At 37.8% G+C, this 22392-nt stretch overlaps 3 long non-coding RNA genes across 21 annotated transcripts in view; 1 reads left to right on the forward strand and 2 right to left on the reverse strand.

Annotated features, from left to right (window-relative positions):
- Positions 1-281: 281 nt before the first annotated feature.
- LOC135767188 (uncharacterized) overlaps positions 282-22392 on the reverse strand; it is a 35254-nt gene continuing 13143 nt past the window's right edge. For 9 of the 19 annotated variants that reach the window (XR_012336886.1, XR_012336891.1, XR_012336892.1 and 6 more), the window contains 8 exons: positions 8511-8584; positions 8208-8307; positions 7585-7647; positions 6458-7498; positions 4393-5015; positions 3363-3422; positions 1839-1982; positions 283-1067 (listed from right to left, as the gene is read on the reverse strand). This is a non-coding gene — a long non-coding RNA (uncharacterized lncRNA). Of the gene's footprint in view, positions 1068-1838; positions 1983-3362; positions 3423-4392; positions 5016-6457; positions 7499-7584; positions 7648-8114; positions 8308-8510; positions 8585-22392 lie in introns of all 19 variants that reach the window. The other 10 variants (XR_012336898.1, XR_012336900.1, XR_012336897.1 and 7 more) reach the window with 10 other exon arrangements.
- Positions 5629-9220, forward strand: LOC135767189 (uncharacterized). Its single transcript, XR_012336902.1, has 4 exons — positions 5629-6000; positions 7090-7479; positions 8244-8298; positions 8528-9220. It is a non-coding gene; the product is annotated as an uncharacterized lncRNA (long non-coding RNA).
- On the reverse strand, positions 10732-14714 carry LOC135767192 (uncharacterized). The gene is made up of 3 exons (XR_010541950.2): positions 14134-14714; positions 11504-11689; positions 10732-11088 (listed from the first exon to the last, which is right to left on the reverse strand). It is a non-coding gene; the product is annotated as an uncharacterized lncRNA (long non-coding RNA).

The following is a 22392-nucleotide window of genomic DNA, read 5'->3' on the forward strand; positions in this document are numbered from 1 at the left end:
ACATATGTTCTGAATGTTCATTACATCCAGAGCCTACCAATATACTGCAAAGCTATGACATTTACTTCCTGCTCTTTTAATCACTGCACAAGACCCAGAGCTGATCATGACACTTTCCATTTTAGACTTTGCATGTTCTACATAAAGAAAGAATTCTTTAAAAATGAATGAATTTATAATAAACCTAAAAATTAAAGCATTAAAAACACTGTGATGTAGTAAGTGCTGAAAGTATCATGTGACACTGTGAATATAATCACAATTTAAATAATGGAGACTGTTACACAAGACTTAGATGCGACTTTAATTACAATACATTCAGTACACCAGGGGATTTTAAACTGTCGGTCAGGAGGACCCACTTGTCGGTCACACAGTAGGTTAAGGTGTGTTGCACACCTTAATGATGCAACAACAGTTTGGCCAAATTAATAATTAACAATGACAATGGTTTTGAAAGAATATACCATAAAATATTTGGTATTGCAAATAAACTTGTATTTACTTTACATCAGTGGTTCTTAATGTTATTCCTCGAGGCCCACTGCCCTGCACATTTTGTATGTCTCCCTTATTTAACACACCTGATTCAAATCATCAGCTCATTAGAAGAGATCTCAATGAACTGAACTGAGTCTGTCAGATAAAAGAGACATACAAAATGTGCAGAGCAGTGGGCCTCGAGGAATAACGTTAAGAACCACTGCTTTACATTATGAAATATTATGAAAATAAAATGACTCCACTGAAAGAGAACAAATGTGTTTTACCCCATTAAAAAAATGTATATGTAAAAATATTTTAGTGGGTCTAGAATAGATTACACTTGTCTAATAGGTTTTGAAATGAAAAGTTTGGAAACCCCAGCTTTACACAATACTAGTCTCAATTAAAGTTAACATTAAGTTGTAATATAACTGAAATAAATAGCATTTGCAATTGACAGACATTAAATTAAACTGATGGCAGATGAGGTGTGGGGATGATGCTGGGCCAGAGTTGAATCTGTGCATCTTAGTAGATCAGGGTGGTTCATCCTTAAGTGCTGCATTAAAAAGAGAAAGGATCTAAAAAGAAAAAAAAAATTCTCTCAAATCAACATTGGACTATCAACCCCAAATTAATAATACTGCAATTACATGCAAACAAACCTGTCAACCTTCAATATGTAAGGAATAATTGACGACGGGCCATTGAATTATAAGAAAATAATGCACACCCAAGGTGCAATGCGGCACGACGCGAAGCAGAGTGCCGTTACACCGCGGGTGTGCTTTATTTTCAAATAATTCAAAGGACCGGAGTCAATTATTCCTCTTATACCACGGTTACCACAAACATTGCTCTGGTGCCTATTTTTAAGACATTAGACAAGTTAGGTGTGCGGTTATCAGAAATGACTTCCAAAAGCACAGTTATCTAACACAGTCTACTGTAAGTGTTTTTTAACATTAAATATAGAATTCTTTTTTTTGAGAGATACAAAGGACAAAGTCTCTGCTTCCGTGTGACCAATCAATGGTTGTGTTAAAAACATGGGAGGATAATCAGGTCATGACAATTATGTGAAATATTGCGCAGTGTTACAATTCGGATTTCTGATGTTATGTCATTAAATATCCTACCACCGACCTCAATGCATTCCAGTCAATCACATATCACATTTGCGTGTTTACCACATAATGAGACGCCAGGAGAAGTTTGTGCTCTTGTGCCAATTATGGCAGAAAATGGTTACTGGATAATTTAACATTCATGTTCATAAATATTATGTGCTGTAAAAATAGTTTAAAGTTTGTTTGCGGTTCATGTAAGGCTGTGAAAGGCTAGCCACCAACTTGTCTGCAATGTCAAATGATGCATCTCGTTGAGGTTGGTGCTGATCGATCAGTCACAAGTTGAGAGGTCGGATACTCAACTTTGTTTGCTGTTCCAGTTGTCTCGAACACAGCATTAGTTCACAGACTCCAGTTCAGTTCTATCTGTAACAACAGAACACAATGAGAACATCATCACATCAGACAAAGTATTTCATTTATATAAATTGCACCCAAAGAAAAACCAAAATATTAAAAACATGAAAGATCAAAATCTTCATTTAAACCCAAAGGGGACTAGCATAGTAATACCATTCTCTGCTTCTTTGCTTGAGTGGAAGTACAAAGTCTGACGTAGTCAAGCTAAAAGGGGACATGGTCTTTAAATAAAACACCCAAAATGACTCTCTTTGTAAGAGTTTTCAATATCTCCACCACAGTAAGAATTAATTCTTTTCTCAATACTTAAACATTAAAGGTCACGTTTTTTCTGATCCCCTATTTCAAACTTTAGTTAGTGTGTAATGTTGCTGTATGTAATAGCATAAATAATACCTGTAAATGTTAAAGCTTAAAGTTCACTGCCAGCCAGGCGATGTATTATCTTTAACAGAATTCCCCTTTCAATACAGCGAACGGCCGGTTTGGACTACAGCCCTCTACTTCCCGGTTGAATGACGTCAAAGCAAGTGTGTTTGACTAAACTCCACCCTGGCTAAGCTAAGCTGCTGTCAAATCACAACACACTAAACAAACTACACAATCAGAACTCGTTACGTATTTCTGAAGGAGGGACTTCATAGGACAAAGAAGACATCAGCCGTTTTTAGGACAGTGAAAGCACTATATAGATAAGTAGATTGTGTGAAAAATACCACATGTGAAACATGAACACATGTTATATTGTGCACTGTAAACACAATCAAAGCTTCAAAAACACAGGAAAAACGGGACCTTTAAAGTTGTTCAGTATTATGGTTGTAATCAATAAAATGACAGGCAATTTTATTTAAAGATCATATCCCCTTTGGGTTTAAATGCAGATTTTAATCTTTCATGCCATGAAGGCAATAACGCCGAAACATCTGTCCTTGTATTGTTTGATTAGAAAAACAGGTCTAAGCACCTAAAGCTGGGAGAGCATGGTGAGGGCGTTGATTGAACTAGATCTATTGACCCCTCATTGATCTCACAGACTATGTTTACACTGTCAGTTTAAATCTGATTTTTGTGTATATCCAATTTGAATGACTGACTGTACACACGGTGTATGACAACTCTTCGTGTTTGATTTGTGTGACCTGATGTGCATTATCTTTTATCCAAAATAGCTGTTTATAGCAATGACGTTGCGTTGATGTGTTTGAAATAAATGTGCTTGAGTTCATGCAGCAACAACCAGTTTTCATAAATGAAAAATAAAATATTGTCTTTTTTATCCAATTCATCCGAGAAATCATTTGGTAATTAAAATAATGTACCCTAAAAAACCTTTCATTTGTAAAACTGCATTCATTACTTTACTAAATGTGGGAAGAGACTCACAGGTGGAGGTAGAAGTTTGGTCTGCACTTTCCATAGCTGGTGCACAGGGATTGTGGTAGGCTAGTGACACAATTGAAGAAGACTGGTTCAAAATCTGCTTTACAACCAGAGGTTGAATTAAACTTTCTTATTGCCTGTCATTTTGACAGATAAGGCTGTAACAAATCTGTCATAATCAATTAGGACTAAAATATCAACAAAATACTTAGAAAATGAACAAAAACAACTATCTGAATCTGTTCGAACTCTAACCTTGAGGTCTGGATAGACAAAGTGAGTGTTTATCTGTGTAAAAGTTAAACCATCATTGAAGACTGATGCAGTTGTCATTAAGGCTGATTTAGTCAGACCTACCCCAATGCCTCTACACAGTAGGCTATCCGCCACTTTTCATTTACACGTTTGCGTCATTGTTCGCATCGATGTGGATTTACACATGCAGAACGCTAGTAGCCAATGTCCATAGGCATTTACCAATGTAAAATACAATATCAAGGCAAAAGCTGAAAAAATAAAAAGCAGCAGAAAAAACCCTTGTTGGGGGCCAATCACACCAAATGCGTTTTAAAGACGTGGAAACACAAGGTGCACCTTGATTTGGTCACTTTATAAAAAGCAGTGCAGCGCAGATTTTTATATTGCTAGGCAACCACAGAGGCAGCTGTCCTGTCAATCAAATATTGAAGCGTGAGCGCTCTTTTGCTGTTAACTGTCAAATAAGCAGAAACTTTAAAAAGAGGACGCTTGCACTGACTTTGATCGAAGGTGAGAGGTGCATAAACACACAGGAGACAGTAAGTGACTGAAGTACGATTGTTTCAAATAACTGTAAACATCGGTCCCTACAACGGAAGGCCCGCCTCTCCCCATATTCAATTGGACAATGGAAAGACACAAATGACGTTGGGTGCTTTTCCGCTCTTAGCGCTCCTTCAAAAATGCATGTTGCAGTAGAGGGCAAAAATGCAAGGCGTTCAGTGCGCATAAACAGCGCACATAACGCTCAATGCTGCAGTTAAAAAAGATTTACCTCATAGTTAAGACAACTGGATCTGAAGCGTAATGATGGTCTTCAGAAGGCCTCTCATGGTGGCCTTGATTCAGAGGTTTGAGAAGACTACCAAGCACCAGAGCCAGCTAACAGGTGGACCAAACATCAAGCCAGAATTCTGCATGAGTCAGGTAAGCAGAATAAAAGACACTATAAATAAACAATAATAAAAGATGATCATTAATGACTTAATGCTTTCATATTCATGTTAATGCTTTGAAAATTATCTTATTTCTTTCAGAATCTTTTGATAATATTGCCCAATGCAACAAATGGAAAAAGCATGCTTTATGACAACCTCAGCAGCAGAACCCATGACTTTCTCCTGGGTAGACGAGACAAAAAAGTTTGGTATCAACACCCATCTAACAATTAAGGTAAAAGATAAAGTTTTATGATCCCTGCATTCAGGTTAGAGTATGGGGTAAGTTGACCGTTCTATGGGTGTTCCTCAAATGCAAGGTTGCATGTGGAGGCTGCGTCCATCTTAGTCCTGGCCTTCTGAGATTTCGATGTTAGAAAAAAGCCAGAATGAGATGGTTTAGTTTGATGTCCAAGGCAACGTCATAATGGTTTCCGCCCCAGTGATCATGGCATGAAAACTTTAAAGAGAGAAGTTGAAAATTAGCAATGCATCACCAAAAAAATCCAATAATGTAGTACAGTGAATAAAAGTCATGTATCAACTGTCTTTACAACATGGACAGTTAAACATTTTGTAATTAAAGCGTAACTAAACCCCTGGTCAGAGCCTGACTCCACCCACTGCAATATTTGAAAAATGCAAGAAAAGTGGGCAGATCCCAACGGAGATAGAGGGGACGAACTAAGTGTGTGGTGAGATCGTAACAAGGGCGTGGTGAGCTTGAACCTGCTTACATCACGAGTCATTTCTTGGACCCAACATCCAATAGGAAAATTCAACTGCAGTAGCCACCGTTCAACCTCAAGAGGGCAGCACTCAGACGTTTTTACACCATATATTGTAGTATTAAAACACTTTATATCCAAATGTCAAAAAACTTACTAAAATCAACGAACAGCAGTAATAAAGCATCATTCTTACAGATCATTAACTAAAAAAAGTTGGTTTGGGGTTTAGTTACTCTTTAAATTAAAACAACAAAATAGAAAACAAGCAGATTGAGATGTCCTTCGACGATGCTTGATGACGTGGCAGCCGAGACATGCAGCCTTCTAGGACGGAGCCTTATTTAAAAAAAATAATAATAATAAGGACGGAGCCTTATTTATTTTTATTTTATATATGTATAATGTCCCCCTTTGTATTTCTTATTATTTAAAAAAAATATTAAAAATAATTTTAAAAGGACGCAGCTGTGCGTTTGAGAAACGACCGGAAACGACTTATATGTCGCGAGGCCATCACGTGACCACAATATTTACCAGAAGACCGTTATTTGCTCGAGTACCCTCAACTTTTTTGTCGCAAATAACATTATTAATAACCTGTAAATAATAAATTTTGTACACATTACGTTCCTCTTCACTTTGTAATAGTATGTTTTTTGGTTTAATAGTCGGCTTTAAGTTAGTTTTCCTGTCAGTTTGATCGTCAAAATCTTGGTAAGTATAGCTTGTCATTCCTGGGTTTTAAATGTTAGAAATACGAATTAAAGAACAGATATAACTAATATAACTGAAACAATTAATAAATACAATTATCAAACCACTCCAATAGAACAACGTTAACGGTTTTGAGTGGTTTCTAGGAAAAGGTCTGAATGACAGTAACGTTATCCGTATAAGGGCCATTTTAACGTAACGTTAAAGGGCGGGAAAGGTTTGAGACATTTAATAACTCTATTAAAATGGCTGGTTTATCCCCACCAGTGCGTAACATGTGAAGTTAACGTTACAACGTGGCTTCGGGACTTTGCAGCGGCCTGAATAGCAGTGCATTGATAAATGTTAATAAGGTTTTAATCGCGTCTAGAACATTAATATACGACGATCATTCTGTAGATCGACTAACTTACATGCCTGCATAACAACATATATTCTGTTAAAATGGTTAACTTACATTGACACTGAAACTCTGCCGTCAGCACTGTTGCTTCACCCGTTGGAACATCCTACTAGTCTAGGGAGTTAAAAATCGAGTTGGAAAAGAACAAAAAATCGTTCTGCGATCGTTCGACACGACACCCAGAAGCTGCAAAAACCGATTGAGGTTACACTCTACTGAATTATCGCAACGTTGAGTGCAGGCAGCCCACACATCTTTCAGATGTGTTCTACTTCATGCTGATCTACACGCAAACCGATCGTGACATCAAGTACCGCGAGATCAAACCTTTTCCGGGGCTTTCCCAAACTCTCGCGGTACTTTGATGTCATACCACGTGCTGTCTGCGCATCTCGGTGTTAAGTCGAACACACCTGAATGTATTTGTTGGCTGCACTCCCTTGCGCTCAGTAATGTAGGTGTAACGAATTAAATGTATTAAATTGATATTAAATAAATATTGTAATAAAAATCTTTATAAAATGATTAGCTGTCATTAATAAATTAATCTTTGATTTGAAACATCACTATACGTGAATTAACCCTCAAGTTATGAAATGCCTAAACATCAAAATGGTGAAAATACAACAATGTATATTTGACCAATTCAGCATTTATTAACTTTTGTCTTTTTAAATTGACTTCAGAAAGTTATCTGCAGCCACACATCCACTGTATACCAAGTTATGATGAACAATTATGAAAATGCAAAAGGATTGATAGATCAGTAAACAAGCAACAAAAAGGTAATATCTTAATAAATTTCTGCTTTTGTTACTTATTCATGTATTTGAATTACATAGTTCAAAATCAAACGTTAATAATTATAGGGTTTCAACTTGTTGCAGCTTTACAAAAAATGTAGAATTTGTAGGAGCGCATGGACATCTGAGTAACAAAGTCATATTATGCAGATGGGTGCTCATGGTGGCCTCCAAATAAATACATGGACAGGCTGCTAAAGAGGGTCAGGATGATGGAGATGCAAGAGCCAAAGACAGCACAGAAACACCAGGCCAGAATTCTGCATGAGTCAGGTAAGCAGAATCAGTTAAACTGTATAAAAGAATTAATAGACAGTACAATTAAAAACACATTATTTTTCATAGCTGTAAAAAAAAAAAAAAAGAATGAAACAGTACCTGCATTTAAGTTTCCAGCCTTTTTCACAAAGTTGCCGACAACTGGAAGAATGTCCCAAATTGCTGCAAAAATAAATTCAGTAAGTCCTTATAAAAGAGACAGTTTAAAAAGTAAAACGGCTTCATTTAACTTCAAAATACCCCTAAATCCTTAAAGGAACACGCCCACATTTTGGGAATTTAGCTTATTCACCGTATCCCCCAGAGTTAGATAAGTCCATACATACCTTTCTCATCCCTGTGCGTGCTGTAACTCTGTCTGATGCAGCCCCCGCTAGCTTAGCTTAGCACAAAGACTGGAAGTGAATGGCTCCAGCTAGCATACTGCTTCCAATAAGTGACAAAGTAACGTGGACATTTTCCAATTTATGTGTTGTGATTTGTATAAATTCACTACCAGTCTTTTGTTCTAAGCTTAGCTAGCAGGGGCTGCGTCAGACAGAGTTACAGCACACACGGAGATGAGAATGGTATGTATGGACTTATCTAACTCTGTTTGTTTATTTGTAAATGTAAAAAATGCAGCTAACCATTCCCAGCTCCAGTGGGCAGGTTAAAGAGTATTTCTTAATATGAGACAGAAAACAGAAACACATTTTTAATGGCATTTAAAGACAACATACCACTTCATACAACTAAATTTTCTGTTTAATCCATAGATTGAGTAATTTTCACTCTAGAGACCCTTGGGTGACCACCAAGGACGAATGCAAAGTAAGTGACCTACAAAACAAAAACATTAATCTTTTACGACTGTTTCGAGATAAGTACTCTGCATATCTACAGCAATATGCAGATTCTTGAGTAAGAATTTCTCTCAGACAATATAGACCATATTTGTAGTTTAACAATTTCTATCATGTTAAAGTTCTCACATAAAAATTGCTAGTCTAAGAATGCTACAAGAAACCTGTTGTGCAACTTACCTGCTTCCCATTTACAGCTCCAGTGAGTGTCTCTAAGGTAGATCCTAATGCAGATGGATGGAATGTTGATCCGCCTAACATGCAAGGTAAAAGAGCATTTGATAGCATAGTGGATAAACAAAGCTTTTTTCATTTTCAGAGCATTTTCAAAAACAACATAACACTTGCTATTACATTGTTATATATTACATGACCATGTCTAACTCTGATCCATACAAAACAGATTTTCTGTACCGAGAACTTTGGATGACCACGTTTTCAAAAATCTGACCTCAATTTTAGTAACCATTTAGATATTTTAGATGTAGTCCGAGAGCTTGCTGACCCTCCATTAAAAATGTATGTACGGTATACTGTTCATGTCCAGAAAGGTAATAAAAACATCATCAAAATAGTTCTTGTGACATCAGTGGGTCAGTTAGAATTTGTTGAAGCGGCAAAAATACATTTAGGTCCAAAAATTACGACTTTATTCGGCATTGTCTTCTCTTCTGGGTCTGTTGTGAACCGTGTGCATGACACTGCTTCCGTACGATGCTGTTGGCTTGTTATCTGGTGCACCCAAGCTTTTTTTTCCGTTTACAGTCTGAGAGAGACGCTGTAAACAAAACAATCTTCGCAAACATGTCTAAGGATAACACGTCAGCAGCGTCGTACGTCAGCAGCGCCACTGTGCACGCGCATTCGCAACAGGCCCGGAAGAGAAGACAATGCTGAATAAATCGTTATTTTTGGACCAAAATGTATTAATCCCAGATAGCACACGTACGTCGCGGAGACGTCTGCTAAATATCGCTTCATCTTCTGTAGATCGGCTGCGAACATTGAAAAGTAAGACGTCTGCAATATCTCTGCAAGACGTCTTGGCGAAGTCTTGAAACATTCGAAATCTTTGCGAGCTGCATGCATCTTCTGGAGATCTTGAATCCGAGCAAACGCAGACGAATCAGCTGACCTCAATGCTCAACTCATTTCATTGTTTACACTTATTTCTTGTTTAATTGTATTGAACACAAACTAAAGATTAAAAAAAAACAGCTGCATATAATTTGCCAGTTTTTTAAGAGTTTGGCATTTAGTTTGCATTCATAAAATATTATTTTTATATACCCTACCTCGTATCACGTGTAATATAGAAACCTAATATATGAAATCATACCCGTATGTATACTGTATGCGTTAGTCCAGTTTCACTTACATATTTTGCAGTAAGGACGAGAGGACTCCTGCATTTAAATTGCGTTTATGCTTTAAGTGCAGAATAAAACACATAAAGGTTCTCAAAGAAAGTACCGTGTGCACGAAAATAATCTCACTGGCAACATTTTAACAAATATACTGTAACCAATAATAGATAAGCTGTCTCTGCACCGTTCTCTAACAGATGTCTGTATAGATGAAGAAACCTTATACAATGTTGAAACACATTATACATGTATTAATTTGACCAGGTATTATCCAGCATCACAGCATGAATTGTTCTGACAAGTTTGTTTACCAAATTAAATTTATGAAACCTATGTGCTAAATGTTCTTTACATCCAGAGCCTCCTACCCAATATACTGCAAAGCTATGACATTTACTACCTGTTCATTTAATCACTACACAAGACCCAGAGCTGGTCATGACACTTTAAATTTTAGACTTTGCATGTTCTACATAAAGAAGGAATTCTTTAAAAATGAATGAATTTATAAAAAACCTAAAAATTAATGCATTAAAAAAACTGTGATGTAGTAAGTGCTGAAAGTACCATGTGACACTGTGCATATAATCACAAATATTGGAGACTGTTACACAAGACTTTGATGCGACTTTAATTACAATACAACATTCAGTACACCAGGGGATTTTAAACTGTGGGTCAGGAGGACCCACTTGTCGGTCACACAGTAGGTTAAGGTGTGTTGCACACCTTAATGATGCAACAACAGTTTGGCCAAATTAATAATTAACAATGACAATGGTTTTGAAAGAATATACCATAAAATATTTGGTATTGCAAATAAACTTATATTTACTTTTCAGTGGTTCTCAACGTTATTCCTCGAGGCCCACTGCCCTGCACATTTTGTATGTCTCTCTTATTTAACACACCTGATTCAAATCATCAGCTCATTAGAAGAGCTCTCAATGAACTGAACTGAGTCTGTCAGATAAAAGAGACATACAAAATGTGCAGAGCAGTGGGCCTCGAGGAATAACATTAAGAACCACTTCTTCACATTATGAAATATTATGAAAATAAAATGACTCCACTGAAAGAGAACAAATGTGTTTTACCCCATTAAAAAAATGTATATTTAAAAATATTTTAGTGGGTCTAGAATAGATTATACTTGTCTAATAGGTTTTAAAATGAAAAGTTTGGAAACCCCAGCTTTACACAATACTAGTCTCAATTAAAGTTAATATTAAGTTGTAATATAACTGAAATAGCATTTGCAATTGACAGACATTAAATTAAACTGATGGCAGATGAGGTGTGGGGATGATGCTGGGCCAGAGTTGAATCTGTGCATCTTAGTAGATCAGGGTGCTTCATCCTTAAGAGCTGCATAAAAAAAGAGAAAGGATCTAAAAAGAAAAAGAAAAAAATATTTCTCTCAAATCAACATTGGACTATCAACCCCAAATTAATAATAATGCAATTACATGCAAACAAACCTGTCAACCGTCAATATATAACAGATACTACACACCTGTGTCCAATACATCAAGATTCTCACAACATTTTAGGGCTAGCTTAATACCACAGTTCTGGCTATTCTTCATATTCTGTGTGGTTGTTAATTTGCAACTGTGACAAAAATGAACTTTTCATTAACATTACCATTTGTTAAAGCCAGGAGAAGTTTGTGCTCTTGTGCCAATTATGGCAGAAAACGGTTACTGGATAATTTAACATTCATGTTCATAAATATTATGTGCTGTAAAAATAGTTTAAAGTTTGTTTGCGGTTCATGTAAGGCTGTGAAGAGCTAGCCACCACCTTGTCTGCAATGTCAAATGACGCATCTCGTTGAGGTCGGTGTTGATGGATCTGTCCCAAGTTGAGAGGTCGGATACTCAACTTTGTTTGCTGTTCCAGACTTCTTATGGGTTTGAGGTCAATAATATCAAACATCCAAGTTGTCTCGAACACAGCATTAGTTCACAGACTCCAGTTCAGTTCTATCTGTAACAAAAGAACGCAATGAGAACATCATCACATCAGACAAAGTATTTTATTTATATAAATTGCACCCAAAGAAAAACCAAAATATTAAAAACATGAAAGATCAAAATCTTCATTTAAACCCAAAGGACTAGCCTGGTAATACCATTCTCTGCTACTTTGCTTGAGCGGAAGTACGAAGTCTGACGTAGTCAGGCTTAACGGGGACATGGTCTTTAAATAAAACACCCAAAATGACTCTTTGTAAGAGTTTTCACTATCTCCACCACAGTAAGAATTCATTTCTTCCTCAATACTTAAACATTAAAGGTCACGTTTTTCCTGATCCCATATTTCAAACTTTAGGTAGTGTGTAATGTTGCTGTAATAGCATAAATAAATTTAATGCATATTTTGTTTGTCTCCCTTAACTGACACACCCAGTTTTGTTCATGGATCTGTCCCTTAATGCGCTGATCATCTGAATCAGGTGTGTTAGATAAGGGAGACATGCAAAATGTGCAGGGCAGTGGGTCCCCTAGGACAGTGGTTCTCAACTCCAGTCCTCGGGACCCGCTGCTCTGCATATTGTGCATGTCTCCCTTATTTAACACACCTGATTCAGATCATCAGCTCGTTAGGATAGATTCCATGAACTGAACTGAGTCTGTCAGATAAAAGAGACATACAAAATGTGTAGAGCAGTGGGTCCCGAGGACTGGAGTTGAGAACCACTGCCCTAGGACAAGATTGAAAACCACTGCACTAAACAAGCTACACAATCAGAACTCGTTACGTATTTCTGAAGGAGGGACTTCATAGGACAAAGAAGACACCAGCCTGTTTTTAGGACAGTGAAAGCACTATATAGATAAGTAGATTGTGTGAAAAATACCGCATGTGAAACATGAACACATGTTATATTGCGCACTGTAAACACAACCAAAGCCTCAAAAACACAGGAAAAACGGGACCTTTAAAGTTGTTCAGTATTATGGTTGTTATCAATTAAATGACAGGCAATTTTATTTAAAGATCATATCCCCTTTGGGTTTAAATGCAGATTTTAATCGTTCATGCCATGAAGGCAATAACACCCAAACATCTGTCCTTGTATTGTTTGATTAGAAAAACAGGTCTAAGCACCTAAAGCTGGGAGAGCATGGTGAGGGTTCTGATTTTTGTGTATATCCAATTTGAATGACTGACTGTACACACTGTGTATAACAACTCTTTGTGTTTGATTTGTGTGACCTGAGGCGCATTATCTTGTATCCAAAATAGCTGCATTGGTTTATAGTTCATGCAGCAACAACCAGTTGTCATAAATGAAAAATAAAATAATGTATTTTTATCCAATTCATCCGAAAAATCATTTGGTAATTAAAATAATGTACCTTAAAAAAAACTTTCATTTGTAAGACTGCATTAATTACTTTATGTGGGAAGAGACTCATAGGTGGAGGCAGAAGTTTGGTCTACACTTTCCATAGCTGGTGCACAGGGATTGTGGTAGGCTAGTGACACAATTTAAGAAGACTGGTTCAAAATCTGCTTTACAACCAGAGGTTGAATTAAACTTTCTTATTGGCTGTCATTTTGACAGATAATGCTGTAACAAATCTGTCATAATCAATTAGGACTAAAATATCAACAAAAAACTTAGAAAATGAACAAAACCAACTATCTGAATCAGTTTGAACTCTAACCTTGAGGTCTGGATAGACAAAGTGAGTGTTTATCTGTGTAAAAGTTGAAGACTGATGCAGTTGTCATTAAGGCTGATTTAGTCAGACCTACCCCAATGCCTCTACACAGTAGGCTATGCGCCACTTTTCATTTACACGTTTGCGTCGTTGTTCGCATCGATGTGCATTTACACATGCAGAACGCTAGTAGCCAATGTCCATAGGCATTTACCAATGTAAAATACAATATCAAGGCAAAAGCTGAAAAAATAAAAAGCGGCAGAAAAAACCCTTGTTGGGGGCCAATCACACCAAATGCTTTTTAAAGATGTGGAAACGCAAGGTGCACCTTGATTTGGTCACTTTATAAAAAGCAGTGCAGCTTTTTATATTGCAGGGCAACCACCGAGGCTGCTGTCCTGTCAATCAAATGTTGAAGCGTGAGCGCTCTTTTGCTGTTAACTGTCATATAAGCAGAAACTTTAAAAAGAGGATGCTTGCACTGACTTTGAACGAAGGTGAGAGGTGCATAAACACACAGGAGACAGTAAGTGACTGAAGTATGGTTGTTTCAAATAACTGTAAACATCGGTCCCTACAACGAAAGGCCCGCCTCTCCCCATATTCAATTGGACAAAGGAAAGACACAAATGACGTCGGGTGCTTTTCCGCTCTTAGCGCTCCTTAAAAAATGCATGTTGCAGGAGAGGGCAAAAGGCATTCAGTGCGCATAAACCGCGCACATAACGCTCAATGCTGCAGTTAAAAAAGATTTACCTCATAGTAAAGACCACTGGATCTGCAGCGTAATGATGGTCTTCAGAAGGCCTCTCATGGTGGTCTTGATTCAGAGGTTTGAGAAGACTACCAAGCACCAGAGCCAGCTAACAGGTGGACCAAACATCAAGCCAGAATTCTGCATGAGTCAGGTAAGCAGAATAAAAGACACTGTAAATAAACAATAATAAAAGATGGTCATTAATGACTTTCATATTCATGTTAATGCTTTGAAAATTATCTTATTTCTTTCAGAATCTTTTGATAATATTGCCAAATGCAACAAATGGAAAAAAGCATGCTTTATGACAACCTCAGCAGCAGAACCCATGACTTTCTCCTGGGTAGACGAGAAAAAAAAGTTTGGTATCAACACCCATCTAACAATTAAGGTAAAAGATAAAGTTTTATGATCCCTGCATTCAGGTTAGAGTATGGGGTAAGTTGACCGTTCTAGGGGTGTTTCTCAAATGCAAGGTTGCATCCTATGGAGGCTGCGTCCATTAGACCTGTCCTTCTGAGATTTCGAGGTTAGAAAAAAGCCAGAATGAGATGGTTTAGTTTGAAGTCCAAGGCAACGTCATGGTCATGGCATGAAAACTTTAAAGAGAGAAGTTGAAAATTAGCAATGCATCACCAAAAAAAATCCAATACTGTACAGTGAATAAAAGTCATGTATCAACTGTCTTTACAACATGGACAGTTGAACATTTTGTAATAAAAAAATAAAAAAAAAGAGAAAACAAGCAGATTGAGATGTTCCTCGACGATGCTTGATGACGTGGCAGCCGAGACTTTTTTTTATTAAACAAATATTCATGTACAAACAATAAGGCAATAATAATAGTTGTTAACATTAAACAACAATACACATACACATATTAATTAATATTTAATTAAATGCAAAATAATAATAATAAAAAAAAATAATAATAATAATAAGGGGCTAGGGTTTTTCTTCTAAATCATATTCACATATGATGGACAAAAGACTAGTTGCATTTTTCTTCTTAATCGCTTTAAGGGCTTTTATAAATGAAACAAATTCAGCAGGAAATGCATAAAACGTGGCAGCCGAGACATGCAGCCTTCTAGGACGGAGCTGTTGGAGAAAATGTATTTTCTTATTACATATTATGTATTTCTTATGACATAATTGGATGTTTTATGTTATCATTTATGAATGTATAATCCTTGGTTTAGATATATGAATATATAATCATTTGCTTAGAATCATATTAAGTCTGTCTAGATACTTAGAAGACTGCCAAGGTAAAATAGTGTGTAGAATGTTCTTTTGTTATCATATAACCTTTGGTAACGGCATCATCAAATTGCATCATCAAGTTATTATCTTGTTTTTAGTAAAATGTAGTCAATACTATTTCTCTAGACTTAGCAAAATGTGTGATGTTGTTGCAATTATGAAAGTCTGTGAGGTTCGACCTTCGGAATGAACCGGGGTGAACCAGTGATTAAATCCTAAATAAATACAGTCCTGCAGGAGGAACAATTCGAGAGACAGTTGAATGTTTCCTGATGAGACATCTCAATCTGGGTTCTCCCTGCAGAATTTTATAACCTCATTCGTGGTCTGAGTGTGTCTTATTTTTGTTAAGGTTCGTAAATATTTTAAACCTGACATTTTGGTCCTTCGAGCCGGATTCCAACACATCCAGTGATCAACAGTGGAGGAGACATGCCGAAGCCCGTCGACGGCCGAGTTCTAGGAATTCGAAGAAAGTCCTGGGTGGTGAAAATTCCTCGCCAGGCCGGCATTTAGGTCTCCTCTGCTGGGGATCTCGGGATTGACGGAATCTGAAGCTAAGAAGACGACTCAGACGCAGTGAATCGGGTGAGTTTTCTGATTGGTACTTTAATTTGTTATTTACCATAAGAAAGGGGACAGCTGAATCGGTTTGAGTCCTACAGTGTCGCCCAAGAACAGAATTGTGGGTTCGAGTCCCCAATGTCTGTTGGACAGTTGAATTGAGTGGGTTCCAGTCCCCCAATAACTGTCAGTCAGCTGAACTGAGGGTTCGAGTCCCTCAGTAGCTGAAGGGGATCCTGGGGATCGCCCTAAAGAGTTTACCAATTTGTGTATAAACAAAAAATTTTATTTGGTGTATGCTTTGTGTATTGTGCGGTTTTGTATTTGATGTGCTGAACAATTGTTTTGTTGCGTTATATTGTGGTGTGTATATAAAAATATATACTGTAAATTTACCCAGTGTACTGAAACAGCGACAGGGAGAGAAACCCTGAAGGTTCAAAACAACCAATCAGTTAAACGCTGAAGTAAGCACACCGTGTAAGCAAACAGAATGTGGTGTTTAGGATTTCCATGGGAGAGAAAGAAAAGTTGGAAAAAATTGAAGAAATCGAAAAGAAAGAAACTGTTTAATTTTTGTTGTTGAATTTGTTTTTGTTTTTATTTGAAGTGTTTGTGCTAAGAAAGATTTAGAAGGAGATGAGAAGTATATGTGGGGTAAAGAAAGTGAAAAAGTGAAATGATAAGAAATGGAAAAAGAAATCAGGGAAATTGAATGCACATGAATGTGAGTAACTGGTGCAGAAGTTAGAAAGCAGCTTTCAAAACAGGAAAGAGAAGAAAGGTAGAGAAAGAAAAAGCAAGTGCAAGAGAATGTTTTGATGAAAGTGTGAGAGGGAAACAAGGAAGGTAGAAAAGAGAGGAAGAAAGAAGGAGAAATAATGGTTATAATGAAACTACTCTAGGAGCAAGGCCAACCCCTCCCTTACCTGCCCCTCCTTTATTTCCCCTGCCACAAAACGAAAGCCCAGAGTTAATTCCTGCAGTTCCCATAGCAGCCTCTAATGTCCCGGTAGCAGCCCCTGATATCAGTGCCCATCCCACTGCCCAAACCGGTCCTCCCCCATATCATGGACTGTATGACCCTGCCAGAGAAGCACTTAATGCAGCAATAAAGACACTTGAAGAAATAATCACTACAGACCCCAACCTTCCTAGCCCACCCCTTACTAGGTCAAAGGCAAAAACAAGTAGTTCTGTTGAGCCCGAGACAGAAGCATACCCTATGATTCAAGTAGCAAATCCCAATATAGGTGCAGGCCAACCCCAACATGTCTTAGTTTACAGGCCATGGACGGCTATTGAATGCCAAGGAGCTGTAGAAATGTTACCCCCTTACAAAGAAGACATAGAAGAGTTTATTGAGCAAGTAAAACAGATGAGAAACACATATTATCTGAATGGCCATGAGATGGTGCAAGCTTTACAGGCTGCATTAAAAATTGACTGGGGAAAAGTCAGAGGAGATTTCACAGGGAGAAGTGCAAATGGAGATGTAATAGCTCATAATGATGCAAACTTTGAGAATCTTCTGACCCCTGTATATGAACGTATGAGAACTACATTTAAGAGAAAAGCAAATTATGGTGCTTTGGCAGCTGTAAAACAAAAAGATAATGAGTCAGTTGATGATTTTGGTGTGCGTTTTGAGAAAGAGTTCAAAGTGCACAGTGGCATTAAACCGGATGATGAAGATCCGTATCAGCAGCAATTAAAAAATGCTCTTATGCAAGGTTACAGGTCCGAGATATCTGGTTTCATTAGAAAACATTTTGTGACCTTTGATACAGCTAACCTAAATGAGCTAAAAAATTGGGCTAGACATGCAGAGAAAGTCTCACATAGTAAAAAGAAAAAACCAGTCACTGTGTATATGTCTGATACCCTTTTGAGTGATGCCTTTTTCCAAGAACCCCAAAGAGGTCGTGGAAACCCCCGAGGAAGGGGAAGAGGCAGAGCTAGGGGTAGAGAGCAATTTCAAAGACAATACAGATCAGAAAGAGACGATACCTGTTGGCAATGTGGTAGAGTAGGACACTGGGCGAGAGATTGCCCAGAGCCCAGACGTACAAGAGCAATTTTACCTCCTCCCCCAGAAAACAATGTTTACCAAGGGGCCCCAGATTTAGCATGACTAAACGAACCCATTATTGATTGTGCAGCAGCTATACAAATGATGGACTCAATGAATTTTAGGCCTGAGGTTGAATTAGTGGTAAATGGACAAAAAATCATTTTTCTTTGTGACTCAGGAGCATGTAAAACTGTGTTAAGAGATTCAGTTCCATCTTTAACAACATCTATGGATAGCATTTTAGTAAGATCTGCTAATGGACAATTACAGAGAAAGATTATATCAAATAATCTACATTTCAGAGACAGTAAAAACAACAAAGACATTTATGCCCCTGTAGTGATATCACCATAATGTCCAGTGAATCTGTTGGGAAGAGATTTAATGTCGAGACTAGGCATTAGCCTAGTCCCTGTAAGGGGAGGCATGCAAGCAATATTTGCCTCCATTACAGCTAAAGATGCATATGACAAATCTCAGCTAAATTATTATTACACCCTTGATGTAATAAACCAACAGACAGCACAAGGTCTTCTGCAGAAAGTGATGTATCACATGACTGCTGCAGAAGATGTAATGACCCCCGATCAGTTACATGTCACCATGTGGTATGACAGTAAGGGTATGATTGATAATGAGTATTGGACTCTGTTAAATAACCTAGAAAGGCAAGATGTACAGCTACAGTGTGTTTATACAGATTATGAATCCCTCGCAGTGATAAAAGTTTTGTTATCTGTGGGAGCTCAGAATTTGTATAAAATACCATCAAAACCTCACATGTCGATAGCAAAACCATGCAGAATGAAATGGCAAATGTTAGCTGGTGTGGTAGAACAGGCTGAAACCACATATGATTGGGTACCTACTGGTACCCCTGGACAGTGTTATAGTGCATCATTAAAGTTGTATAGAAATGAGATGTTACAGCTCATAGAGGTACAACCAGCACTGCATCAAGATAAGGTGATGAGTGTATGAGTGATGTTGACAGAACAGGATGAGGCAGATTTGCAGCAAGTCCCTGACACCTTGTGGACAAAAAGTGCAACTGACGTAGGGAGATTAACCACTGCCCTACCTGTAGTAATTAAAGCAAAGTCTGACTGGAGACCCCGTATAAGACAATACCCCTTGAAACCTGATGCTATTAAAGGAATAACACCAGTAATAAAAGATTTAATAAAAGCAAAAGTGATTAGGGAATGCACTGATTCACCTTGTAACACCCCTATTTTTCCTGTTAGAAAAGCCAATACTAACGAATGGCGAATGGTACAAGATTTAAGAGCCATTAATCAAGCAGTGCAAACTAGAGCCCCTCTAGTCCCCGATCCACACACTCTTTTAAATCAATTAAACCCAAACAGCAAAGTATTTACAGTAATAGACATCAGTAATGCTTTTTTCTCTATTCCAATACACAGAGATTCCCAGTTTTGGTTTGCTTTCACTTTTCAGGGAAAAACATATACCTACAATTCAATCCCACAGGGTTTTTCTGAGAGCCCCACAATTTATTCACAAGCAATTAGTAGTTGTTTAGCTCAATTTCATCCACCGTGTGAAAGTCAAATTTTAATACATGTGGATGACATCCTTGTAGCCTCTGAGACAGAAGAACAGTGTAGAGCTGATTCAATAGCCTTGTTACAATATCTAGCCAAAACAGGCAACAAGGTCAAAAAACAGAAGCTTCAGTGGGTGAAACCGAAAGTAAATTATCTGGGTCACACATTAACAGCTGAAGGGAAACTGATACAGACACAGAGAAAAGAAGCTATTTGAATGCCCCAAAGCCCAAAACCAAACAACAAGTAATGTCTTTTTTAGGATTATGCAACTATTGTAGAGCATGGATACCATGCTATGCAGGAAAAACCCAGCCCATGCAAGATTTAATTTATGGTAGAACAATGGCATTAGCTGACAATGTTGAATGGACATCAGAAGCAGATTTGGCTTTTGAAAAGATTAAACAAGAACTGGTTTCATCCGCAGTATTGGCATTACCGAATTACAGCAAACCTTTCATACAAACTGTAGATTGTAGAAATGATTTTATGGCTTCTGTACTTTTACAGGAACATGGCACTAAGTTGAAACCAGTAGCATTTTATTCTAAGAAATTAGATATGGTAGCATCAGCCCTGCCACCATGTGTGAAGGCAGTTTGTGCTGCGGCATTGGCAGTAGAGGCGTCAGCTGAAATCATTTTATTTCATCCCCTGACGCTTTTGGTGCCACATGCTGTGGACATTCTGTTGTTACAAACCAAGATGCAGTTTTTATCACCTGCACGTCATTTATCATGTATAACAGTGTTGATTTCCCAACCACACATTGTTATAAAGAGATGTAATACATTGAACCCAGCTACGTTGTTGCCCAACGAAAACGATGGGGAACCTCATAGTTGTACTGAACAAACTGATCAATTGGTTTTGCCCAGACCAGATTTACAAGACACCCCTTTAAATGAAGGACAGGTTTGGTTTGTAGATGGTTCATGTTATAAAGATAACACTGGAAAGACTATTACAGGATATGCAGTAGTCAGTAAAGACCAAGTAATTGAGGCAAAACAGTTGCCCAACACACACTCAGCACAAGCAGCTGAAATAATAGCATTGACCAGAGCATGTCAACTGGCCAAAGGCCTATCGTTAACAGTCTGGACCGATAGCCAATACGCTTTTTCAACGATATTTCATTTCGCAAAACAATGGGAAAGACGAGGCATGAAAACCTCAACGGGAAAACCCGTAACACACGCATCCCTTTTACAACAACTGTTGGATGCGATACACCAACCACAGAAAATAGCTATATGCAAATGCAGAGCCCATACTAAAGGCAAAGATGAGATTTCCCAGGGAAATCGGAAAGCAGATGAAACTGCGAAACAGGCAGCCACAGGTCTTCTTGGTATAACTGATATCTATGTTGAAAAACAATTGTTGGATCATGAAGTTCTTAGAGACATGCAGAATGCAGCCCCACAAAAAGAGCGAGACTATTGGCAGACTCAGGGAGCTGTAAAATAAAATGATGACATATGGTACATAGGAGATAAGCCCATCCTACCCAAAGTGTTGTTCAAAGCAGCTGCGATTGTGGCACATGGAGTTTCTCATGTGTCAACAGGGGGGATGATGAGACTAGTAGAGGAGCATTTTGTAACCTATGGATTTAATTCTTACTCAAAAAATTTTTGTAAGGCATGTACAATTTGCATAAAACATAATGCACAGGGAAACATCAGAATAACAAGAGGTAGATTTCCAGAACCAGAATACCCTTTTCAACATATTTGCATGGATTTCATTGAATTGAATCAGAGTGGTCCATACAAATATTGCTTGGTTCTGATTGATGTTTTTTCACGTTGGATCGAAATAGTTCCCTCCGCAAAAGCAGACGCTTTAACAGTAGCTAAAGCCCTCTGCAAGAACATCATCCCAAATTGTGGTATACCAGAGAAAATATATAGTGACAATGGACCCCATTTTGTAAATGAAGTAATTACATACATGGCAAAAAACTTGGATATCGTTTTAAAAAATCACTGTGCATACCATCCGCAAAGTGCTGGATTGGTGGAAAGATCGAACCAATCGATTAAAAATAAATTAAGGAAGATTATGGAAGAGACTAAAAGACCTTGGCCAGAATGCATTGATTTAGTAAAACTATACAGCAGAATAACACCAACTGTAAAAGGTCCCACCCCTTTTGAAATATTGTATGGAAGACAGTTTAGACTGCCTTTGTTAACGTCACCTTTGAAAGAAGCAGAAGAAGAACAAAATTTCAGTGACTATTTAAAAGCAATTTTCTCTCAGCGAGAAGTGATACAAGCAAACATACTGCCCAGATCTCCTCCTTTCTCTGTGTTACAGGAAGCAGCTGTGAAACCAGGTGACTACGTATTTATCAAAGTCATCAAACGAAAAACCTGGTCCAGCCCGAAGTGGGACGGTCCCTATCAGGTCCTCATTACCACACCTACAGCAGTGAAGATTGCAGAAAGACCTTCGTGGATACATCTCAGCCACATCAAAAAACAGTTGGTTTGTTCTGTTCAGGACAGTGAAGTCGTTGTTTAGTTAATCTAGGTAAGAGAAGTGTGGGTAAGTAAGTGGACCCGGAAGATTTTTTTTGTGACCCCTGTTTATTTTTCACGGGAGCAAGGGAAGTTTAACCTAGAAGAGATAATAGGTAAGGTTAGTTAGCACTGTCCTGTCTACACAGAGCAGAAGGAATGGCTGATTTTATGAAAACACTCTAACATTGGGTGTTGTCGACGGCTACCTTGGAAGAGTTCCGGAGCAGAACTGCCACATCACGTACA

The sequence above is a fragment of the Paramisgurnus dabryanus genome, chromosome 6 (genome assembly GCF_030506205.2).
Source record: "Paramisgurnus dabryanus chromosome 6, PD_genome_1.1, whole genome shotgun sequence".
Lineage (NCBI taxonomy): Eukaryota > Metazoa > Chordata > Actinopteri > Cypriniformes > Cobitidae > Paramisgurnus > Paramisgurnus dabryanus.